The 24,111-nt window shown below is 42.4% G+C and overlaps 1 protein-coding gene across 8 annotated transcripts in view; it reads left to right on the forward strand.

Annotated features, from left to right (window-relative positions):
• Window positions 1-24,111, forward strand: part of UTRN (utrophin) — a 523,567-nt gene that overhangs the window by 33,760 nt on the left and 465,696 nt on the right. The gene's annotated exons all lie outside the window — the stretch shown is intronic.

The following is a 24,111-nucleotide window of genomic DNA, read 5'->3' on the forward strand; positions in this document are numbered from 1 at the left end:
CAGAAATCTAGAATACAAAAAAAAGGGACACTTTTCAGTCAGCAGAGGTGTGGCTTTGACTTTTTCGGTTGTGTGCTTGCTCTGGGAATTGGCAGGGACTGGAGGAAAGGAGATTGAAGCTCATACCTGATAAAGTATCCAATCGTAAAGGAATTAGTTTGGGTGAAACCAAAGTGGATAAGACTAACTTCTGTTCTCTGAAGCCTGGACAGCACAACTAAGTTTTGTCAAAGATTGATTTATGGTCTAAAACATACAAAAATAACTTAGCTCATCTGGTGCCCGTCTTTTTAACAGTCTAATCTCTCTTAATAACCTCTTAAACTCTCAAGCTGGTGACAGGCACTGGGAGTGTGGTAGCACTGGTAGGCTACTGGAACCAAAGCTTACTCTTTTGTTGCCTTTATAAAAGACAACGGCGACCTGGTTACAAGAAGACAGCACGGCAGCCCGGCTTCGCCCGGGCTACTCGGACTAACGACACACGCTGGCACCAATTTGGTGGACGGTCGAAAGCGTTTATTATCTTATCTCATGGGTTTAAATAGGTTTAGGGGTCTTTGCTACGTCAGAGGGGGGTTTGGGGTTTCGGAGGATAGTGGGTAGTGGAACTTTACCAGGACAGGTGTGGCTACATTCTTTTCTGACTCCTGGAGTTAGCAGATAAGCAGGGGAGAGAGAGAGGGGGAAGGGGCCTATCTTTCCGTGACATTCCGGTAATCTTCCGCTTCGCCTGTCCCTATCTTACCACATCTCCCCCCTCCTTATTATATACAAAATGAGGTAGTTGCAGATAGAGACATCGGAGTGAGGTACAGACTTGTAACTTGTTAAGGAAAGGGTGGTTTAGTAGATCAGGGTAGATTTTTTAAGGCAGGTGCTGAAGGCTTTAGCTACTGACTGTGTTTGCAGTTTTTTGGTTTATAGCATTTGTTGGTGGCCTACGAACAGAATGTTTGCCCTTTCCAGACGGACTTGAACAAACGAGACTAGTTTGTTCAGCAGGCATGGTCCTATGGTAATAGCTAAAAGCAGTATTGCCAGTGGACCTACCAGGGCAGAAATTAAAGTGGTGAGCCAAGGTGATTGATTGAACCAGGATTCAAACCAGCTCTGCTGGGTCTCCCTGTCTCTCTTTCTCTGAGCCAGTCTGTTTCGGAGTTCTGCCATGGAGTCTTTAACGACTCTTGTATGATCTGCATAAAAGCAGCATTCCTCCTTCAAAGCTGCACATAATCTTCTCTGCTGCATAAATAAAAGGTTAAGTCCTCGCTTATTTTGTAAAACTACTTCTGAAAGTGAAGAGACTGACTTCTCTAGATAGGAGATGGATTTCTCGATCCTCTGCAGGTCCTCGTCGATGGTCATTTGCAGCTGGGAGAGTCCGTGCTGCTGGGTTGAGATGGCTGAGACGCTCGTGGCGGTGCTAGCTGCTCTCAAGCCGAGCAGCATCGCGATAGTTATACCTGTGATGATTTCTCTTTTGTGGAGTCTGTTAGGTTCTTCGAGAAGATGGTATATTTTTCCGTCTGAGTGATGTAGGACCTTAGAAACAATCAGAACTTGAACACAGAAGTTGATAGAGTTATTAAACTTGGTAAGGAATATATAAGGATTCATTTTGGGTTTCTGGCAAACTTACATTTCAAATGTGGATGGGACTATTTACTTATTGGTCTTCTGTGGGGGGTGTCTCACTTGCACTGGTGGGGGACACTGGTTGTGGAGTAATTGAAGGGGGTATTTAAAGCAATGATTTTGTAGAAAAAGGGGGTTTAATATTATAGCAAAATTAATATGGGTTAGTCAGGTTTGATTTGGTTTCATTCAGGGTTAGTAAAATAGCTTCTAAACAGGCTGGCTATATGGAATACGAAGGATGGGGTATTTATTATGGTGACTTTTTTGAGCACTTTGTTACTTGTTGCACGACTCACTTAAATAGCTGATGAGGGTAGTGGTCTGGGCTAGCTTGTTTCTTTGGCTACAAGCTTGTAACAGTAAAATTGCATGAAGAAAGACACTGTGCATGTTTGGATCTTACCACCGTGGGATTTTCAGGTGTTGTCTGGCAGTTTGGTGGTCTGTTATCTCTTTCTGGGATTTTCAGGTGTTGTCTGGCAGTTTGGTGGTGTGTTATCTCTTTCTGGAGCAGGGGTGTGTGTGTCACTGGGATGGTTCACAAGCGTGCCCTGCAAACAGAACTCATAGCTTCTCATTAGTTTTGTTTTGAGGGTCAAGTTCGGTTGTTAGCAGTGGTGTGCAGCAGTGGCTCTCATGGTCTCACCACATGGGGGTTCTGACTGCCACAGAGGCAGCACGTTCCCTACATCCCCGGGGGCTTTCTCCTCACTTTCATAGCCAGGGCTACCCCGGGGTCCCGTATCGGGGGCGTCTCTTGCTGACCCTGTGGCACGCGCGCCGCTTGCGGTGGGAGGGGGCTGGGTTCGTCCGCGCGCTCCCCCCCCGCCCGCGCGCTCTTTGTGTGTCCGGGGGTTGGGACTTGTATTCTTTGGCGAGATGCTCTTTTTTGTCGCAGCTCTAAGGGGTATTGTGACCGCTTTTCGGTGCGGCTTAGAACTCTATTCGGGTTTGTTTTAAACTGTGCTGGTTCCGTATCTTTTGTTTCGGAGTTTCGGTCAGCTTCCGCCGGCTCTTCGGAGCCAGCAGAGTTGTTGCCAGGCTCCGCGGCGGAAGTCAAATGCCAGGGCACTTCCGGGGCTCCGCGCTGTTTTGTTCGGCCCCGGGCTCGCTCCTCCCCGCGGGGGAGGCGCCGCTCCCGCCCCCCCGGCTCGCCGCGCCCCCCGCGGGGGGTGGTTTTTCCCTTATATGGTGGCGGCTCCCGGCGCGGCCGCTGATTGGCTCTGTGCCCCGAGCCGCTCTCCGCCCCTTTCTCCTGCGCGCGCGCGCCCCTGAAGTCGCGCGGTGTCCGAGTTTTCGCGCCGGGACCGCCCGGGTTCCGCCCCCCTCCGCGGCATTCGGCGCCATTTTCAAAGCGACCGCGTGGCCGCGCGGCCGGGGATTCTCCCCGAGCCGCGGCCCCCGCGACTCCGGTCTCTCCTGCCGGCTCTCGCCAAGAGCGCCTCGCGCGCGGCTGCGCCTTTGACCGCGGATCTCTGACCGGCGGCGGCGGCGGGACGTGTCGGCAAGCCGCGGCTTTTCGGGGCTTTTTTGCGGCGGGGGTTTCCCGGGGGTCTTCCGCGGCGGGGGCGTCTCGGGGGGCCCCCGCGGCGGGGCTCGGCGCTGCTCCGCTCGGCACGCCGGCGGGGAAGCGGTGCGGAGCCGCGGGTGGGTCCGATTTCCGGCGGGAGTGGGGCCGCGGCGCTCGGAGCGCGCTCCGGCGGAAGCGGGGCCGCGGCGCCCGGAACGCGCCACCCCGGGCTCCGGCGGGAACGGTCCTCCGTGCTGGGCTGGGCTCCGCTCCCCGGCGGGGTCGGGCCGGGCTCCGATCCGGGGAAGGGGCTGCCGCGCTGAGCCCCTCTGGGTCTTCGCTCCCGGGTGGACTCTCCTCAGGGACGGTCCGCGCTTTCGGCCCCCCCCCGAGCTCGGGTTTGACTAATAAACACGTGCGCGCTGCATTCTGTGTCTTTTGTTTTTCTATTGCTTTGCGCGGGGTTTCTTTTACTTTGCTCCGTGCCGTAAAGCTCTTGCTACTGTCTGAGGATTTTTCCTCCCCGGCTAGCGTGGCTGTACACTGTTTCCATATCTCCGGATGCATGGCATCCACTGAGCATTCGGCTGCTCCAAGCCCAGGCAGCCTTGCTATAGCAAGATAAAAGTCCCTGAGCTTAAACGCGATATTCCATTGCCTCATACTTACGACCCATGCGACGCTGTCCATGACGCTCGCGGGTCCGGGGACGTCTCCCCTACGCCTGGGTACGGTTCCACCGTCCTGGCCGCTGCTTCTGTCCAGGTGAAACCCGTCCACCGGGCAAATTTTGTCCCGGGTTTCGGCACCAGATGTTGCCTTTATAAAAGACAACGGCGACCTGGTTACAAGAAGACAGCACGGCAGCCCGGCTTCGCCTGGGCTACTCGGACTAACGACACACGCTGGCACCAATTTGGTGGACGGTCGAAAGCGTTTATTATCTTATCTCATGGGTTTAAATAGGTTTAGGGGTCTTTGCTACGTCAGAGGGGGGTTTGGGGTTTCGGAGGATAGTGGGTAGTGGAACTTTACCAGGACAGGTGTGGCTACATTCTTTTCTGACTCCTGGAGTTAGCAGATAAGCAGGGGAGAGAGAGAGGGGGAAGGGGCCTATCTTTCCGTGACATTCCGGTAATCTTCTGCTTCGCCTGTCCCTATCTTACCACACTCTTTATCTAAGAGCAGATAAAAGAAGGGATCTTGTACTTTTTGTCTGTTCAAACAAAAAGGCTTTCTTCATTGCTGTTCCATACTAAGGGAGATAATGTATGTTCTTCTAGTAAAATTTCTGAAACTGTTGCAGGAAAATGATTGGGCTATTTTGTGTTGACATATACACACTTTAGTGTTGTGGCACTATTTGATGTGATTATTTAATAAAATGTTTTTTTTCGCCTCAATTGCCTAATTACCCAGATGGAAATCACCCTGTCATTGGAGGGAAGGCTACTTAACCAGTATTACAGAGGCAGAAAAAGATGCTGGTTCTATGAGATTTTCTGAAAGGGGTTGCCTTGTAGAATTTTTTCTGTAAAATGTCAACTCCTGAAGCCAGTAAAGCACTCTGCAGTAATTGAATAATCTATGTTAGCATCTTAGCATTATGTGACTAGATATTGTTTTGTTATTTTATTCATACCTTTGTCAACAGAAGCAAGAGATCAATTTACATTTTGTTGTGTGAATTAATTGTGCAGTCACCGTCCCAGTGATTGAAATGAGTGTTAATTTTCAATAGCAGTAGAAGGCATTGGCAATGACTTGACTGAGATATTTTGCAAACAGATATATAGTTTGAGAGCATATCTTCTAAAGCTGCATTTAACTTCTGTTACCATTTCTGTCTCTGGAAATCTCAGAAGCACTAGCTATAAACAATAAGCTTACTTTCAGGTGGGAAGGTGTTTGTGTTCCCACAAGATATATGTGCTGATAGCAGGTTGAAATTGAGACCACACACAAGCTGTTACAATAGTCAAACTAATATTTATGGTGTTGTTCATATTACTGTAAACTCTGATCTTGTTAGTTGTTTAGTAGAACTGTGTTGGACTTCAAATCTGTTCGATTTCAAACAACTCTAGCTTTTAAACACTTGAAAATTATATATTTCCTTTTTGGCAGCAGGTGAAGTACGTGTTGTGAAATACAGCATGGTTGTAAATAGCAACAGGTTTACACAGTAATTACATCACGTTGCCTTTTGGGTCTTCAAGTGATCTTATTTTCAAGATCTGAAGGACTTAAAAAAAACCTCTTCTTATGTATATTAAACTCTTAAATGCGCATAGGTACTGAAAAAGTGGAAGATATTTTCTGTTGTGCTGTAGTAGAGTCCCTTTTTGCAGCTGTCGGGGGGGAGTGTTTGGCTGGTGGCCGCAGCCCGTGTCCCTGTGCAGGGCGTGGGACAGAGCGGTGCCCGTGACTCGGCTCTGCCGTGCGGAGAAACCGCGTTCCCGGACCGTGAGCTGCCTGCCGCTGGTTCACTTTAATGTTCTCAGTGAAATGCTGCGACCCTTAACTCGAGGGCTCCATCTGCTTCCTGCCCTCGTCCCTGATGAATAGGGCAGGAATTGGCAGCAGTGCGGTCAGCTATGTGACCTCATTTGTCTGGCGTCTGGGTGGAGCGCGCCCTGATCTTCGCTAAGCGAGCAGCTGAGAAAGCGAATTGCGGTAATTCCCTGGCTGAGCCTTCCCGCGGCTGAAACCCGGGCTTGTGCTGCAGGGCAAGGAGATGCCTTCGCTCTGACACTTGTTACGGGCGGGATGAATTTCTGCTGAAGCGTTCAGAAAAGCAGCAAATGGTTCGAGGGTTCTCTCAGAAATCGGGAAATGTGCTGTCCGAGTTCTCTTGTGACAGTCAACAGCTTTGTCCTTGTGTCTGCCCGAATCAAAATGTGCACTGGCAGCCCTCGCTAATAATTGACAGTCAACAGAGCATTCCGGATCCTTTGTGCAGATGGAAGCAGAGTGGTTGTATCTGCCTTGCTGAATTTCACTACAGTGTGGATTTTGTACTGTGGTTATGACATATCTCCTCTTTATTGAGGTAGTGTTGCTCAGGGTTAACTGTCCTGGGTCTGATTAACTCCAAATTAAGGCCTGTGATATGATATGCCAACTTGGAGTGCATAGGTCCTATCCCTGCCCATTCTCTCTTGTGCTGGTGACTGGTCCTAGCCCAGTGCTTTTCGAGGTTGCCCTGAGCTGTCCCCCAACATCACGACCTCAGGACTGCTTGCCCTGGATTGAAAGAAAGCATCCTGCTTGGCTTCATGACCTGCTGATATGTAGCCTTTAATACTGTTTCTCTTTCTCTCAGCTATACTTTTTACCCTGATAAAATTGTACAGCTCAATCATTTTAAGCTTCAGATTATTTTAAAAGGTTCTTAGCTGGTTTAATACCTTGTAATGCAAAATATTTTTAAAGCAATTCGTAAAACATTCTGCGCAGACTGTTGAAATTTACTTCTGCTCCTAGCTCAGATATAGTAAAATCAATATTTACTTGGCTTGTGTGACCGGAGTTGCCTTATATACAAGGAAAACATTTCCACGGCTGCTATTAAGGTAGCAAAGAGATAGTAAAGGTGTTACTTTCTGAAAGCAGAATAGTAGATCCCCTCTAAAGCTACTTTCTTCCCTCGTAAAGTCCTTATACAGATTCTTTTGCCAATTTTTTCAGGCACACCCCATTCTAAAATGTTAGTTGCCATTTCTCCACATTTAATGAAGAAAGCAAATTGATATGATCTGTTTAGTTGCTGCAAATAATTGTAAACTTGGAATTGAATATTTGAATGCTAATCTATTACTAAATAGCATCCAGTTTGTTTTTCTGATTTTCTGTAATGTAGGTTTTGCATTGTATTTTTTTTTACCAAACAGTTTGTTACTAATTCTTGTTGTGGTTTTCCTTTCAGTGAATAAGTTGTAAGCTGTAGCTTGCTGATGACAATTTGAGATGGAAGGATAATATACTGGGATTCTTAGCCTTGTGTACAAGAAAGCCATAAAACTCTGTCACCTGATGTCTTGCCATCATTTCCATATCTGTTGCCATAAAATCTCATGCAAGCATTTCTTATCTTATCTGCAAGCAGTTACTGCAGTAGCTCGGAAAAAAGTTCCAAGTGTGGGTTACACAGATAACTTTCCTGTGGGAACATGCCTCAACCTTTTGTTTAGTAGTCTTGAATGCAGGTAGAGTCTCCCACAATGTTAAGGCTCATTTCTCATTATTAAAAGTGAGAGAAAATTTAGTTGGTGAACTTTAGTATCAAATGATGGTGTACTGATGCTGTACTTTGCTATATTAAGCAAGCAGTAAGTGTGCTGTACAGTTAAATGGAAGCAAATATTTTATCCTTTCAGTTTTTGATCTGATTTAAACCAATCACAGTATGCTGCTTGTTGTCATTTATTTTGATGCAGTTTCATTCCTGCCTCTAATATAATTGTGGTATATTCTTGAAAATAATCAAACTGTCAGTTATTCCCACTTCAGTGCACAGTACCAGCCTTCTGTTGGAGGTGCTTTTTGGTTTAAGTAATTTATCTGCCTGTCACTAAGGGGGTGAAAATCGCTTATTTTAATGAAATTTTTTTTAGGTTTGTATCTGAAAGAGGAACCAAAGTATTCCTGATAATGCAAGATGTTAACTCTCCAAGCTGTTTTATTTCACAATGGATTAATATCAGAAAACAATGCTATTTAACTCATTATTAGAATCAAATGGTTTGAGTTATAGTGAGCAATACTATAAAAGACTTTATAGAATATAGAGCATTCACCTTGCTTCTCTGTTTTTTTTTTTTAATGCATTTGGTGGTTTGTTTGGGTTTTTTTGGTGTGTCTTCTATTGTTTTTTTTTAAAGTAATAGAAACAACTCTAACAGTTTGTCCTCAGGAGTTGAGCTAGAATTATTTTATGGCCAGGTGAAGTAGTTTGCTGTCTTATTGGACTTCTTCTCTGAGCTAAAGGGAAGATTTTTCTGCATAAATTGCTGTAAGTGTGCCTTCTTGCAGTTAATATTGTCTTTGACTCTGATAACAATTTGCTGTTCAGCCCCTGTGGTGGGTTGACTTTGGTAGCTGCCGAATACTCACCCAACTACGCCCTCACTCTCAATTAGACAGGGAGAAAAATAAGACTGAAGGCTCATGGGTTGAAATAGGAGTAGGGATATCACTTGCCAGTTTGAACTGTGGGCAAAACAGACTTGATTGAGGGGACTTTTTTTAAACTTACAATTAGTATAGGACTGAGTGAAACAAGAAGGAAAAAGAAAAACATCCTCTACCTCCCTGTCTTTATTCTTCCCAGACTCAATTTCACTCTTTAATTCCCAAATCCTTCTCACCCTCCCACAATGGGAATGAAAAGGTCTGCTTATTTAAATTCTCTCTTCAACTGGAATGTTTTTGAGAGAAAAGCTGGAATTTCTTAGCAGACACGTGCAGACAACTCTCAGCAAGAGTATGAGCTTAAAAACCCTATAGTCCAAAAATTTTCAGATAGTAAAAATGGACTCTTGGTCTGAAACAAACTTAAATATGTCTGAAAATAATTCAAAGTTTGGTTTAGCAAATATGTTAATGCTTGTGGGAGCAGGGTTTGGCTGGCAGTGTGTCCTTGTGCCTTTCTTTATCATATGCGACTCTCAAACTTACACAAATGAAACCTGTATTTGAGGCATGCAGACTTGCTTTGAGTGCTTGTAGCATCTTGGAAATGGTCCTGGCCAGCTGATAAGCATGTGAAGTGTTCTGCTGCTTGCAGTGTTCTCCTGTTTGTGATGGCATCAACTGAGGGACCCTGCAGGAGCAGTGAGGCTGGCTCACAGCCAGCATCAGCAGGAGCAGGGCATGTTTGTTAGCCCTTTTGCTGAAGTCCTGGCATTGGTGTTCCTTATTCCTGCATGCTTCCCTGTCTCCAGTTCTCTCTGCATACTTGGTAGCTGTCAGCCTCTAGACGGATAGAGGATGAGTCAGAACTCAGTGACAACGTATATATTCTGTCAGCCTTGTCCTGCTCAATGTCCTTGAACCATTATACACAGCAGAGTAATACCAGGTAAATAATTATCTACTCTTTTGACAGTGTGAATGTGCTCTTTTTCTGTGAGATGGGAGACTGTTGGACTCATAAAAAAAATTACTCTAGCCATTAAATGTAACACCCCACAAAAAACAGCCTACCAAATTGTTGGAAAGGGTAGATAAATGTAACTGCCTGGCAAAAGATTCACAATAGTACAGCCAGGATGAAAACAATCCCCCCTACTGGCTGGACAATACCCTTAGCTACAGATAGGTCCAAAAGTCAAATGGACTGTTCCATCTCACCCCCCAGAATGTATGGTTCACCCCACACCTGTAACCCTCCCCTGAAGCATCAGGTGTCTGTGACCCCATTGGCCCAAGTCTTGTTCCAGCCCACCTTGAAGCCCCCTGATAAGGGGTCTCTGAGGGGCCCTCTTGGATCTTCCCCTCTCTTGGAACTCCCTCCTCTTGGAATCCCCGCTCTCTTGGGTCTTCCACCCTCTCCTAGAGCATCTTCTCTACCCCTTGTCTCTCCCCTGCCCCACTCCCTCAGGCCTTGCCACGTGCTGCATCTGGCAGCTCTAAGCAAGACCTTTCACCATCCCTAATAAACCCTATATTCTAAGAGCAGCCTCCAGAGATCTCTGGTCTCCATTCATCAAAGCCGTCCTGGAGCGCAGCCTTCCCTACACCAAATCCAAACAGAACCAAATAGATCTGTGTATACAAATTATCAGCAGCTGAAGGAATTAGGAAAAATAAATGGTCTTCATCAGTTCAGTAGTTCAGCATGCAGTCCTGACAGGGCCATTGCTTCTTGATCAATTCCAAATTGGATGTGACACTATAAATAAATCTCTAGCCATCTTATTTTTCATAGTGCAGTCTCAGGGAGCAGAGCAAAATTTATGCTAGAGTTGGTAGAAGTTCATGTAAAATGTCTCAACCAGCAACACGTCTTGTAGAAATGTGCTACTGGCTTAGCATGAGCTCTTGAAGACTTTTGAGACAAATAGATAACATCTGATTCTCTTGTTTTATTATTGACTGCTTTGCAATAAAAGAGTGCTTTGCTATGTCTAATAAATGAAGGAAGCTTTCTTTCTTGTTTCCGTCTTTGCATATTCTATCTCCTGTTGTGTTCGTATGCCAGTATAAGTGAATTTTTGAGCCTTCACCTTTGCAAGAAACAAACCAAAAGTGCAGTTAAGAAAGTTAAAGTTCCAAACCAGTATCTTGTGTTGTCAAATAAACTTTTTTTTTTTTTTTTTGGGAAATCTCCCTGATATAGATAAGTGACACGACGTGTGTTTTTTAACTTTGCACAATTACGATTTTGCTGCTGCTGTGGTGGTTTTTTGTGTAACCTTCAGCTTTTCTCCTTTTGTTATGCTTAAATGCCTCTTTAAAGTTATTTGATAGATATTTTCCATTTCTCAGGCTTGTTTTATATATCCTGATCTTCTTATAATATGACACTTCTGCATTTGTGCCTTAACCCATCAGGTTTTGTCTTAACTGATACCTACTTTCTGTCTGCATCTTCCTCCTCCCCAAATTCTTTTCTGCTGTCCTGTGGTTTGGAGACTGATGTGATCCAGATGACGAACTTGGGTTATAATTGATAAAATAAATACAAACATGCATGTTTCATCCTTGGGCACTTTTAGTCTTTCCTAATTCTTCCTTCTCTCCCAAGAGTATCCTTATGTACTGTTTTCTTGCATGGCCTCTTCTAATATGCTAAAATTAGAGAAAGAAAGGTAGAAATTCAAGCTTTCTTGAAGATTGCTATGTTTTTTTCCTGTAATGTTCGTGTCTAAGAGGTGCAGTTATTACAACTGAGCAGCTGGAGTTCTGTGCCATCTTCTAATGCTCCCTTACTGAGCCCAAATTTCATTCTGCTTTTGAGGGATTAGAAGGTTGGTAGTCAGTATTAATTGCTTTTCCTTTTTGCAGCCATGTAAAGACTTGAGGAATAACAGCGAAGCATTGTCACATGAATAGAAAGAGTGGAACAATATGACAAGACTAAAGCTTTCTGAGCTTTTATTTGTTTAGTTTTTAGCAAGTTGTTGTTTATAATATATACTTATCTCTGCAGGGCTGCAGACAAGTCTCTCCCTCATGTGAAAGGTTATAATTAAATGCACCAAAATTGGAATATGCATAAAAGGTTGCTAAGTCATCTCTTAATTATGCTAATTCTTTTGAGAGCAAAAGTCTTCACATATATTGCCTTTTTCCCTAGCCTCTTCATAAGTCCACTCTGACTCTTCCTTTGCACTTTTCCCCTTTCACTCAGTTTTCACTTGTCATTTACAAAATTCAAGGCTTCTGTTTCTGAATAAACTGAAGTCTGCAAATGCCATTTTGTGAAGCCAGTTACGCCAGTTCATAGTTGGACTGAAATGCTGCTGCTGGATAAAGCATGTCTGTATTGTCTTTTAAGCACTCCCAGAGCTCTTCTTACCTGGATTTTGTAACTTTGAGGGGGATCACAGCAGTATTTAGTAGAATCATTCTATGAAGAAAAAGAAGACTGTGTATTTTCTGGCCACTTGAGGTGCTCATCAATGTGAATTTTCATTTCCAAGCCTGTTGGACAGGGATGATGTCTCTTGTGCTGTTTGGGCAAGTAGCAGGTAGGTAGGGGACTGACATTTAAGATGCATTTAGTTCTGCTACAGCAGCTCGCAGATGTGTGTACAGCTGCAGGAATTCTTTCCTTTCTCCCTTTGTGATAGGTTTCATGAACACTTGGTTTTTGTGAGGGATCATTCTTCTGCTTTTGTGTCAGTGGTGGGTAGCCTTAAATATGAACGCTACTGCAACTTGTTTCATGATCTTCAGACAGCAGTGTGCATGAGTTCATATGCCCTTCTGTACATGCATACTACTGTTTCCCACTTCCTTGCTTCTTTGTAGCTTAAAAAGTTTGTGAGGTTTTTTTGTTTGTTTTTTTTTTTTTTTTAATACTGCTGCTTTGTTGTTGTGTTCTGGGCAAGAAAATACTGTAACTTTTGAAGAGTTTTCTTAGTGTAGCAATACTGTGGAAAATTGGAAGTGGTAGATGACATGGTGAAATTAGAGATCTTCAGATATGAAGGTCTAATCTGTATTATGTGAATTAAGCTTCTTGTGTCATTGTGTCAGGGGTGAAAATGGTGTTTGGGATGTTTCTTTAAAAAAAATAAGTAATTTTGTGATTTAGTTTTTAGGACTGTTGTCCAAAGGAACAAACAGCAGTAGAAAAATCTTGTAATAACTTTAGTATTAAAGCTGTTAAAGGTTTTCAACTGTATTTATATTACAGTGGTTTAAGATGGTATGTTAAAGTGGGACAACTTAAAAGTGGGACAACTTAAAAGTTATAGCAAATTTCATCAATCACATTGCTTTTGGTTTTACTTTGTGTGATGCAGGTAGGACTGTGAGAAATACTGAAGTTGTGATAGTTAGCAAAGCTGTGTTGAAGGTAATTTTTTTTGCTTTTTGATTTGTAGAAATTAATTTTATAAATTGATTTAAAAGTACTTTCTAGATGCATTCCCCACTTCCCCCCCCCCATCAAGTTTATAGTACACAAAGCTAAAGATTCAAAGGCAAGTAATATGATGACAGCAGCATCGTTAGGAGGTGACCTTGTGATTTGTTCTGTTTATTTGACCTTGTTCATACCACCTGTGCTTTCTGTGAAAGGAAATGTTTTAGTTTCAGAAATAAAAATGTGTATTTTATTACCTTCATTGAGGTCTTACATTTATCTGCATAACCTGAAGAGTGTGTGGAATGTGTAGCTGGGTATTTTTAGCCACTGAGCTTTATAGTTTGTGGTAAATTAAATGTATAATTTTATTGAGACTTTGAAATTCTTGTAAATGTGTATGAAGTTAATTTGTTGTAGTAGCTTTCTCACTCAGAAGTGCAAAAACATGCTAAATAGAAAACCTAAATAGAAAACTAGCTTCTCTTAACCCCTTTGGGGGGGGCCACATGAATTTTTCTTTTCTTTCATAGAGAGCTTGTCCTTTTGTATGCTTCTGGGAGTACATCTTTGCCTTACCATAGCTCTTTTCTCTCCTTCATTTTTGACCCTTTACTCTGAGCAGTAGCAAATCAATGTAGACACTTCACAAGTTGCTCAAATGTTTTGGAGCAGTTGGGCTTTGCTTCATCAGAGCTGTCTGGTATTTGGGAGTGTTTGCATGGGTAGGTCTGACAGAACTGTCAGCCTGGCTCTTTGGAGAGCTGGGCATGTGCAGAGAAGGTGCTGAGAGGCAGCTTCAGACTGGGATGTTGTACTGAACCCCGGCTTTAAGCACGGCTCTTGTTCTAGCTTTTCTTATAGCATGCATTTTGGGAGATTGGGAAGTACTTGTTCAGTAAAACTGCTTGTAACTAGAAATATTATTTTACACTACTTGCAAATATCTTTTCTTTCTGGGGTGGGGTGAGGGTGGGAGTATCAAAGTCTTAGAAGAATTCCCTCCTTGCCTTATGTGACTCAGCAATGGTGATCTTGTCCTGGCTTTTTCTGAGGTGGGGGTTAAGGACTGATCTTAACCTAATATGACACTGGGAAGTTATAAGTATTTTTATTGATTAAAAGTGTTCTGAGTTTCAAGATAAACCATTGAATTGAGGAAATGATTTTGTATTGCATTAAATGCTTTTGTCTGCTGTAGAGGCAGTACTTGGTATTTTGGTTTGCTCTATAAGCTGCCTTTCTTGCTGGCAAAGAGTTGATTTGCCATGCAGTTGGCCTAATTTCCTCATCATTGTATGTAGTATTGTCTACAGGTAGATACCAAGTGCTTACACTTCTTCCATAAGCGCATCTTTAATGGCACTTCCTCTAAAATGCCTTATTTTCACATTCTGGTTTGCAGTTCAGGGATCTCTTCTGTAAATTATATGTCTTTTTGTGGACTCTTAATTCCATAAACTTGTCTCAGCTTTTGTAGCGAGTTTATACTAGTGCCCTCATTTTTCTTGTTTCACTGGTGGTTATCATCATTTTACTCCTCAGGCTAGCAATACTCAGGCTGCAAGCTCCATCCTTGCTGAGGCATAGACACCACCTGCCTGCTTCAGGGACATTGACCTTTGGCAGAGGGCAAAAAAAGTGAATCCTGAGTTTGCTTGTTGCCTGACCCTTTAGGACTGAGAAGGTATGCAAAGGAACCCCCTCTGAAAAAGCACCCAGGACAGGATTATACCTGTGAGTGTGACTGATCTACTGGAATAGTTGCCAGAGGCAGCAGTACTAATATGATACATAATTATCTGTTTTCATTAGGTGATCTTTTTTTGTTGTTTAGCCAGTTTCTACAAACATAAAGGTGATGGGTCTATTCCAAATTGTACACAAAACCACTTGATATGTTAGAGTGACAGAAATCAAACTCTGCATTTGCACAGGCTCTACTACAGTTCTCTTCAAAGCTTGTCATTAAATAATAAACACACGGGGAATGGTATGCGTGCATGTAATCCTTTGCCTAAACTAGGGGCAGCTGAAAGCCTATGGCTCGTGTTCTGCCAAAGGCTTGGTAGGCTTTGAACTTTGGTTGGTCTCCTTTTGACTATTCTGTTGCTGTATTTTCATTGAATTATACAACAGTTTGGGTTGGAAGGGGCCTTAAAGACCTTCTACTTCCAAACTCCTTGTCCGGGGCAGGGATATCAACCAGATGAGGCTGCTCAAAGCCCCATCTAATGTGGCTTGGAACACTTTCAAGGATAGGGCATCCACAGCTTCTCTGGGCAACGTGTTCCAGTGTCTCACCACCCTCATAGCAAAGAATTGCTTCCTTATATGTAATCTAAATATATTCTTTCCCTTTCAAACATTTACTCCCTATCAAGGTACTTCCTGATAGTCTCCCTCCCTATTTTTCTTGTAGCTCCCCTTTAAGTACTGGAAGGCTGCTCCTCTCCATCTGAGCAACCCTGAGACTCTCAGCCTGTCTTTATAGGAGAGATGTTCCAGCTCTCAGGATCTGCTCCAACAGGTCCTTGTCCTCCCTGTGCTGGGTGCCCGAGAGCTGGAAGCAGTACTCCAGGTGGAGTCTTATGAGAGCAGACTATCTTCTCCAATTTTTCTCACATTACTGGGCTTGGTATATCCTTAAGGATCTTTCTATATTGAAGTGGGAAATGCTCAGTGGGCTCATACTGGTGGTCAGTGCTTACTTGATTGCATAAATACCTGGTTTAATATGTTCCAGATATTTGTCCTGCAATTGCCAAACAGAATTTATGTACTTTCAGAGTAGTTAATCAGGAGGGGGTTCAGCTTTGGGGACTAATTAATGACTAAGCCAGGGAAGGAAATGAGAGTTTAATTAGGATATGGGATTAGCAGTGCCTCAACTTACTGATCAAATGACAAAAGAAAATCTTATGTTTGCCAGAAGCCATAAGAAGAGACCATTCATAATACTTTACTTCAATTTCTCTTCTATTTTTTCTCCGTTAAGATGTGTCACTTAAAACACAAAGTGGCTAGGACACCTTTATAACTCTTTCTTCTTGCCTCTAAAGAAAGAACTGTAATTTTGTCATGAGCAAAATGTTCAAAGGTTTGCTTTGCATTTTGGTGTCTGCACAAAGGTGCAGAACATTCTCCAGTGGTGCAATATTCCTTGGCCAGCAAAGGAATGTGACAAGAAAAGGAAATAATTTATCTCAAGAATTAGACTTGCCGTTCACTTAGTGTTCCTTACTATGGCTGGGTGGCAACATAAGATGTTTAGCATTCTTTATGTTGGTCATCTGAAACTAAAAGCAGGCAAACTTAGTGTCACCATTTCTGTAGTGACCTTTCTGGATTATTTTAGGGATAGAAATGAGAGTATTTGGTGTAGTTTGCACTAATAAATAGTTTGGATTTAAATTCTTTAGTTATCCTGTTTATTCTTTTTGCTTGCTTCTCCTTCATCTTTAGAGCACTACTACACTATGTGACTTTTAGGGGCTTCCTGTAAACCTTCTATGTCTCAAGTTTCATCTTGGTAATAACAAAGGTTAATAGGCTAAGGTAAATAATTTACAGGCATCAGTGACTGATCTTTGATGAAATAATGGAATAGCCAAAGAAGATTAGACTTGATCTGTCTGGAAACGAAATAAGCTATTTCTGCTTTCTTAAACTTTCTTTGTCTATTTGATTTATGTGAAGACTGAGCTTAACTTTGTTGTCACGATTGGTATGCAACAGTTTCCCCCAGTTCTGTCTCCCAAGCATTGCCTAACCAGGAATTTGTAAGGGTAGCATCACTTGGTATGAGTCTTAGTTGTGAAAAATTGAAATGTGCTAGTCAATTGTTATAAGCTGGACAGAAGTGTGTAGAAGCTTTGTTACATAGCTTATTAAGTGAAATTATTTCGCTTTTCACTAAACGATATTGCTAAGTGCTATGCTCACATGCCCTTTAAATGCTTCCAGGGATGGTGATTCCAGCACCTCCTTGGGCAGTGTTCTAATGCTTGACCACCTTCCAGTGAGGCAGTTTTTTCTAATACCTAGTTTAAACCTCTCCTGGTGCAAGAGAGGCCATTTTGTCTTGCCCTGTCACTTGTTATCTGGGAGAAGAGACTGAACCCTACTTGCCTACACCCTCCTTTCAGGCATTGTAGAAAGTAATAAGGTCTCCTCTGGTCCTTCTTTTCTCCAGGCTAAACACCTCCAGCTCCCTCAGCTGCTCCTTATAAGGCTTGAGCTCTCAACTCTTCACTACTGCCATTCTCTGGACTCAGTCCTGCATCTCAATGTTCTTCTTGTAGTGTCGGGCCCAAAACTGGACACAGGATTTGATGTGTGGTGTCATCAGTGCCAAGTACAGGGAGATGATCACTGCCTTGGACCTGCTGGCCACACTTTCTTACACAGGCCAGGATGCCATTGACCTTCTTGGCTGCCTGGGTATACTGTTGGCAAGTTTGTGAAAAAGGAACTTGCTTCCTTTCTCTGTAATTCCTTTAGGCATGAGCCTGCTGCTTGTTCTTGGATGTGCTCTCATGTACTCAGTACTGGTTGTGGCACACCTGGAGTACTTGGTCCAGTTCTGGGCTCCCCAGTACAAGAGAGATGAGAACATACTGGAGTGAGGGTGATGATGATGAAGGGACTGGAGCATTTCTCCTGTGGGGAAAGACAGAGAGCTGGGACTGTTCAGCTGAAGAAAAGGATCAGAATCCAGGGGATGCTACTGAAGTTTATAAATATCTGAAAGGATGGTGCAAAGAAGGTTGTTAGGTTTTTCTGAGGCTGTTGAAAGGACAAGAGGGAAGGGAAGAAAACTGAAACATAGGAAACCCCATTTTTGTTAAAACTCTGTCTTGCTTGCTCAGAGAGGTTGTGAAGTCTCTGTCGCTGAAGATGTTAAAAATCTGACTGGGCATGGCCTTGGGCAACCTGCTGTGACTGGGGAATTGGATTAGACGAATGTCCCCCAAAGATGCCTCCTGACCTCTTCCATGCTGTATTTTCTACAAAAATACTTCAGTCAAAATTTTACTAAACTTCCTGAGAACAATGCAAAAAGCAGTGGATTCATAGAGGGGAAATCTTGCTTAATCCTTGAAACATCCACATGAAATTGCCAGAAAACTTACATTGGTAAGTATACAGTGATTATAAGAGTCACAAAATTGCAATGGGTGTATAACTGTATATGCTCATTGGTTTTGTCTAGAAATCTTGTTCCAAGTCACAGTGTGTTAAAACTTTGTAAGGACACTTCTTTACTTTTTTTTTCTTAATTTCTGAGTGAATTATCATTGGAATTTTTTTTATTACCTTCCATAGATGAAATACAACTGTGAAAACAAGTGATTTTTATTTTTTTAAGGACATATATGCTCTGAACAATCCCAGCACACAGGCACAGGCTACAGGTAGCTGTTTTTTTCTTTTTGGTATTAAGGCTTAATACTGTCAGAGATTTGAAGCAATCAAACCCAGAAAGCTAACACCTTGCCTTTGCATAACTCAGGTGCTCAAGGTGTTATGTTATGATTGTCTTCTATACTGGCTTACTAGGAAAGACTTAAATTCCATGGGGTTATAAATTCCATTTCTTTTTAAATAACTATGGTCTGCACACTGCTGTCGCTGAAATGGGTCCTACACAGTCTGTATCCAGAGATGCTTGGTTAACTTCCTTTCAGAAATATCTAAACAGCACTTGTGTCATTTTGAAAATGTTAACAGCATACAAGTTTTTTGAAATCTTTTGATTTAATTCATTTTCACAAGGAAAGTAGGCTACTTTGATTAAACTTGTCTTCCTGTTTTTTTTTTTTTTTCCCTGCACAATTAGTTCAACTTGTAGTTACTAGTGGAAGTTTAATCCAGTATTCATAAACCTAGTTGTGTGTTACAAAGCTAATTAAACTAGAGGTTGTGTGAATGTACTAGTCAAATATGCCAGTCAGCATGTGCATGTGAAGGACAACCTGGTGCATACCCAGCTATTTGTAGCCTGTGCCTGTGTGCTGGGATGAGGTCGGAGTTGCAGTGAAGGCCAGAGAAGAGATGGGCAGGACCTGGCACTAATAGGGCATCCACTGATATGTAAGAGGTCAAACAGTCTTTTAGTTAGGACATTGGAGCATGTAGTTATAAGTAGGAGCCAGGTATTACTATTTAAATCTCAGGAACTGGCTTCTGTTCGTGATAAACTGTTGACCGGGAGAGTTTTAGAGAGGAATGATGATAGAGTCTAGGACTTGGGTAAAAGAGAGGCCGCTCTGAGGAGGTGGATTCAGGAAGGGCTTTAACATTTGGAGTGGAAAAAAAAAGGGAGTGAGGAGAGTTTAGGATTGCAGCCTTAGGGTTGTTGGAAAAGAAAAACAGCAAAACTTCTGACTGAAAGAGTTGGGATAGAAGAGACGCTGGAATATGAGTAGGCAGAAAAAATTAGTGTTGTGAATAACTTTCCAGTGCTACTGTCTTTAGCTGCCTGTCACAGAGAACAAAATAACATTGTCTTTTTTACTGTGAACATTGTTTCCTGAAGATGTTCAAACAAGGTTGTTTGTGATGTCTGCTTGATTTGAAACTCTGCCATAACTAGAAGAGGGCTACTTGCACATATACAGTTTATGCCTTGGCTTCCTTCTCTGTCCAAGCGATCTTCTTTACTCGTGTCTGTGCAGGGTCTCTGACATCTGTTGTCTCTGCTTCATTTCTGGAATGCAGAGGAGCTTTTTTGTGGCGATGGCTCTTCTGTTATGCAGAAGATTAAGCTAGTTGAGCACAGTGATCCCTCTGACTTTGTATCCTGTGAATCACCTCCACAAGTGCAAGTGAACCTAATAACAGTTCTAATTTGGGCAGAGAAAAAGGATCAGATGGCTAACACCAACTTATGGATTCCATTTTCTTTATAACCATTTAAAAATTCAAAGACCTAATCTGTGCTCATAACAAAACCAGCTGTAGTAAATCTAGTTTGTGATTTTGTGTTCATAAGTTTACTTTGTCTTTTTTTCTTTGAAATGCCTTCCTGTTGGTCACTTACAAACATATTCTTTGGTAGATTTTGGGCAGGAGTTATCTGCCTTTCTCTTCTCTTTCCATGTGCTGGGCAGTTTGTGAAATATGTTCTTAAATGTATTTGTATTTTAAGTGAAAGCTTCACAGCACTGCCTTGCAGTGGGAGCTGTTTGGTTTGACTTGGTGTTAGGGACCCTTTGCAAGCTGTTGGAGTGACATGTGGGGTTCTGGCTCTGGTGACCATCTGCAGCAGCCTTGTGTACTGCCTGCAGTTCTGGAGCAGCCTGGGGACTCTGCTTACAGCTCTTGGGTTTGCACTGTCATCCCATAAAAACAGCAGGGTCACTGACTGACCATGTGGGCTGTCAGGCTCTGTGTTGAGCATTATTTCTGTCTCCTGAGAGCTTGGTTATCTATACCTCCCTTTTAATCATCATTCCAATGTGCTGAGACCACAGCATGGCATGTTAGGTTGCTTTTGTTGGGAGGTATGGAAACAGCTATTTTAATGTTCCTTCAGCTGTGAGGATGCCTTCCTCTAGGTTATCAGTTGCTGGGGGATTTTTTGTTGTGAAGTAAACACAATTTAGCTTAAACTTACAGTACACTTTGAGAACCAGAGGGTGGTCCTCATTACTTGTATATGCTGTCTTGTTCTTGGTGGTGTCTGCTGTTGGGAAACAGCAGTTAGTGAGGTGCATGACTTTTCTTTTTACTTATTGCCTTTTTTTTTTTTTTGCTAATGCTTATACTCTATGTAGTTTGGTCTGTACAGAAAAGTTATAAATTGGGTAACTGTGTTTTGTGGGCCAGTTGCTGTAGGCAGATGTTGTTGTTTTTTGTTTTTTTTTCTGTTAGATACACTATTAATATTACTCTGATTTTGCCTAACTGCTGAAGTTTGGAGAGAAGTGAAAGCAATGATGGAAAGCTTTCTGCATACCACTGATTGCAGAAATTTAAATTGCAGCAAAAAGGTGAAAGTTTACAAGCAAATTATGTGTTGCTGGAGCTATTTTTTCTACCCTGGTGTTGCAAGAGAAGAGAGAATATGCAGAACAATCTCAACTTTTGCTTTTTGTTCCTTTAATAAACCAAAATATCTTACCTTCCCTCTTTCCCCCCAATCCTTAAAAAAGGCTCTACCCAGAACCTTCTGATAAAGATTATTCTGTGTTGATAAAGTCAGTGGCCAGTACTCCCAATGAGCTCAGGGGTGCTTCTGTGAGCTTGGTGGTTACATACTGGTGCTTCATGGCTTGCTTGGTTTTTTGCTTCTTGGTAACAGGGGTAAAAACTATGCTGGTTTCCATGCTCAAATTTTAGGTGCTTATCTTATGTCTTTTGCTATATGAATTAGTCTGAGTTTCACAAAAATATAGTTGCTTTCAAAAGGCTTTTTCTGTCCAGGAATACAAACCTTATCCCTTTTTGTTACTGTTGTCGGGGTTTCATAGGTGTGCAAGTCTTGGGAGGGGTGATATCTACGATAGATACTCCCAATTGCCTAAAGGCTTAGGCAAAGGGATGTTTCTAACTTCGTTACATTCCAAGTGTCTTAATTGAAACCCACGGGCTAATTCCTTCTTTTAGTTCTAAATTCCTTTGCTGAGAACCTAAATAACGAGGTGGTGAAGGCAAATTTAAGTCTTCAAATGTGAGATGACCCCTGGTAATGTGTGCTGGAGTGGTTGGGCAATTTCTGTACTTTATTTGCCAATCAAGTCTATGCTTCTCCAGGGCATTTTCATTTTAGTGCTGTTCTGCCAGCTGTTTTGGATGTGATAACTTCTGTCTTTGAAAAGCTAAATAATGCAGTTATGTCTGCATAAATAATAAATAATGCAAGCATGTAATGTGTTTTGGGGAAATAAGAAAGCCCTCTTTCAGCATGAAACAGAGGTTGAATAGAGGACAAACTGCAATCCAGTGAGGCTTTTGTTTTTACCTCTATTTTTAGATAATTTAGATTCCTTTTTGCTCTCCAACATGATATTCACAAGGTAATGGATTGGACTTGAACTGTGTTTTCGAAGTGCCCCAAATGAAATTAAAGGACAGTGTTGTGGGTGGAGGAGGTATGTAAGGCTGCAGAAGCGGCTGCTGGGGGTGACCGGGTGCCAGGGCACAGCCTGGGCATCTGATCACTGGAGCCGGTTGTTCTGAGAGTGCTGCAGTTGGGGCACATACATCATCTTGTGTAACAGAAAGAGGCATCCGGGATAGGAAGCTTTTCTTCTCTCTTTTGTCATCATAAGAGTTTAATTTTGTGTGTGTGTGTGTTGAGGTTTGTTTTTATTTCCTCTTAAAGGAACAAACTGTTCTCACATTGTCCATTACTAGTCCATTAAGTGACTGGAGGGCAAGGCAGGGAGAGGAAACAGTCAGTAGGTAATGAAGCAGAATTTGGCCCTGAGTCAGTCCTTGGCTTTTATTGTCAGGCTGCAGCAGTGTGAAAGGAAACAAATGTTTTAGCAACTTGGTGAATTTGTTTCTCACTGGGCTGTAACCTGCTGACATTTTTAATGTCTTGTGTGAGAAGTTGACTGGCTGGATTACTGTGTGCTTTGCTGAATGGTGATATTGTTTTTTTACTGAATGTGGCTAATTTGTTATCTGAATCATAATGTCAGCCTCCAGGGGTTAGCCTTACAAATTTGTGGGAATCTATAGAAAATTACTTTGAGGGATAAAATAACTTGTCAATGTTGCTATCCAAGCACCAGCATTTCAGTTTGCTTTTTTTTTTTTTTTCTTTCAGGGGTTTATAGGAGAAAGTTTGACAAAACTGTAGCTGTAATAGCCTGTTACAAAAATCCTAGTTTCAGAGGCTTTTATAAAGCAAACATTAAAGTCTGACTGGCAATGGTTGTCTATGGATTTTATAACAGACCAGGATGTTTTAGGAAGATGGGACTTATGGGGGTTCTTATTCCTTGCTTAAGAAATAGATGCACTGCTCCTTAGGGGATAGTCGGGGTACATACATTCATACTCTTTTGTTCACCAAATCTTTCATCAAGACTAAGTAGTTCATGATTATCAGAGATGTGGGGTTTGGTGGGTGTTTTTCCTTCCCCTTCCTAGAAAACCATCTTTTTGAAAAGACAGAAAAGGGACTGGGTTTTTAGTAAGTGCTGTGTGTGGTACTGCAGCACACCTAGCAGGAGTACCGCCACAGGCTGGACTGCGGTGTTGGGGGAGCAAGGCATGCTGAGGGAGGCTTGGCAGGCTGAAGCTGTCACCTCCTGCCATGCGTGTGCTCGGGAAGGGCCTGAACCCTCCGAGAGGTGGGGTGTGTAGAGCTCCTACTGCACAGGATTTATAAATGCAGGACCCTTTTCATAACTGTTGCTCTCCTTTTACACAGTCATACAACTGGTTTTGGCCTCTCTGTTCTTTGCCTTTATCATGCTAAAGGAGTAATAATGTTAAAAGGATGTGATACCTCGAACTGTGGTGTTACTCCTCAGTCTCACAGATGCTTAAGGAAGGAAAAAGGCAGATGGAGCCTTAGGAAAGCATCATGGTACATAAGGGTGTAGTTGAGATTGTTGGCACAAAAGGGGCAGTCTGGTTAATGAATGATATTTAAAAAGAGAAATGTGTTTAAATCTCACTATGTTCAATACAAATAATGTTTGCAGTTAAAGCTAATGGAAAACATTGCTCCAACAGTGGCAGTTGGACCAATCTAGTTCATTCCTGTCTTAAAAAGAAAAAAAGAAAACAGATTTGTAGGGGGAAAATGGATTAAATATATTTTAAAACTTTTTTGAGTTTTATCTTGTCTGCCAGGCTTCTGTGAGACAGATACTTAGGATTTAGCAGGAAGTTACTTGGTTCCATCTGTCTTTGATGGCAAGGAGCTGTATGCCACTGAGAGGAAAAGACAGGGTTAACAAACTATCTTAGGTAATTATGCTTCCCTGAAACAACACCTTGAGTTTCAACATTCTGAGCATGGCATGCTATAGCTATCTTGAAGCTTGCTTAGAAAAATCTTTTCACATTGGACTGTCTTTGATGTCTGGTTGAGCTTGAGGTGTGACTCAAGAATAGGGTCTGTTGGATCAGCTTTAGCTGCCAAAGAGAAGAGGAATGGAAGGGTGAAAGAATGGCTCCTGGCTGATGTGTACCTTTGTGTCCTAAGCAGGTTTTTCAGCTGTAGCCTAAATTACTTTGAAGTCCAGAACGAAGTTTTTAATTTAGATTGATATGAACAATTTTATACAGTTTAAGTTTTTCAACTGTCATGACATTTCATTTCTTACTAATGTGACTTCTTGTATCTGGACTGAGCTGTAGCCACTCTTCCTTGCCGTTACATAAAACATACCTGGTTGTTGGTTTCTGTGTGTAACAGCTTTTTGGCTAGATATATTAGATGTGAATACATGGA

Source organism: Taeniopygia guttata, chromosome 3, assembly GCF_048771995.1.
Source record: "Taeniopygia guttata chromosome 3, bTaeGut7.mat, whole genome shotgun sequence".
In the NCBI taxonomy this organism is placed as follows: Eukaryota; Metazoa; Chordata; class Aves; order Passeriformes; family Estrildidae; genus Taeniopygia; species Taeniopygia guttata.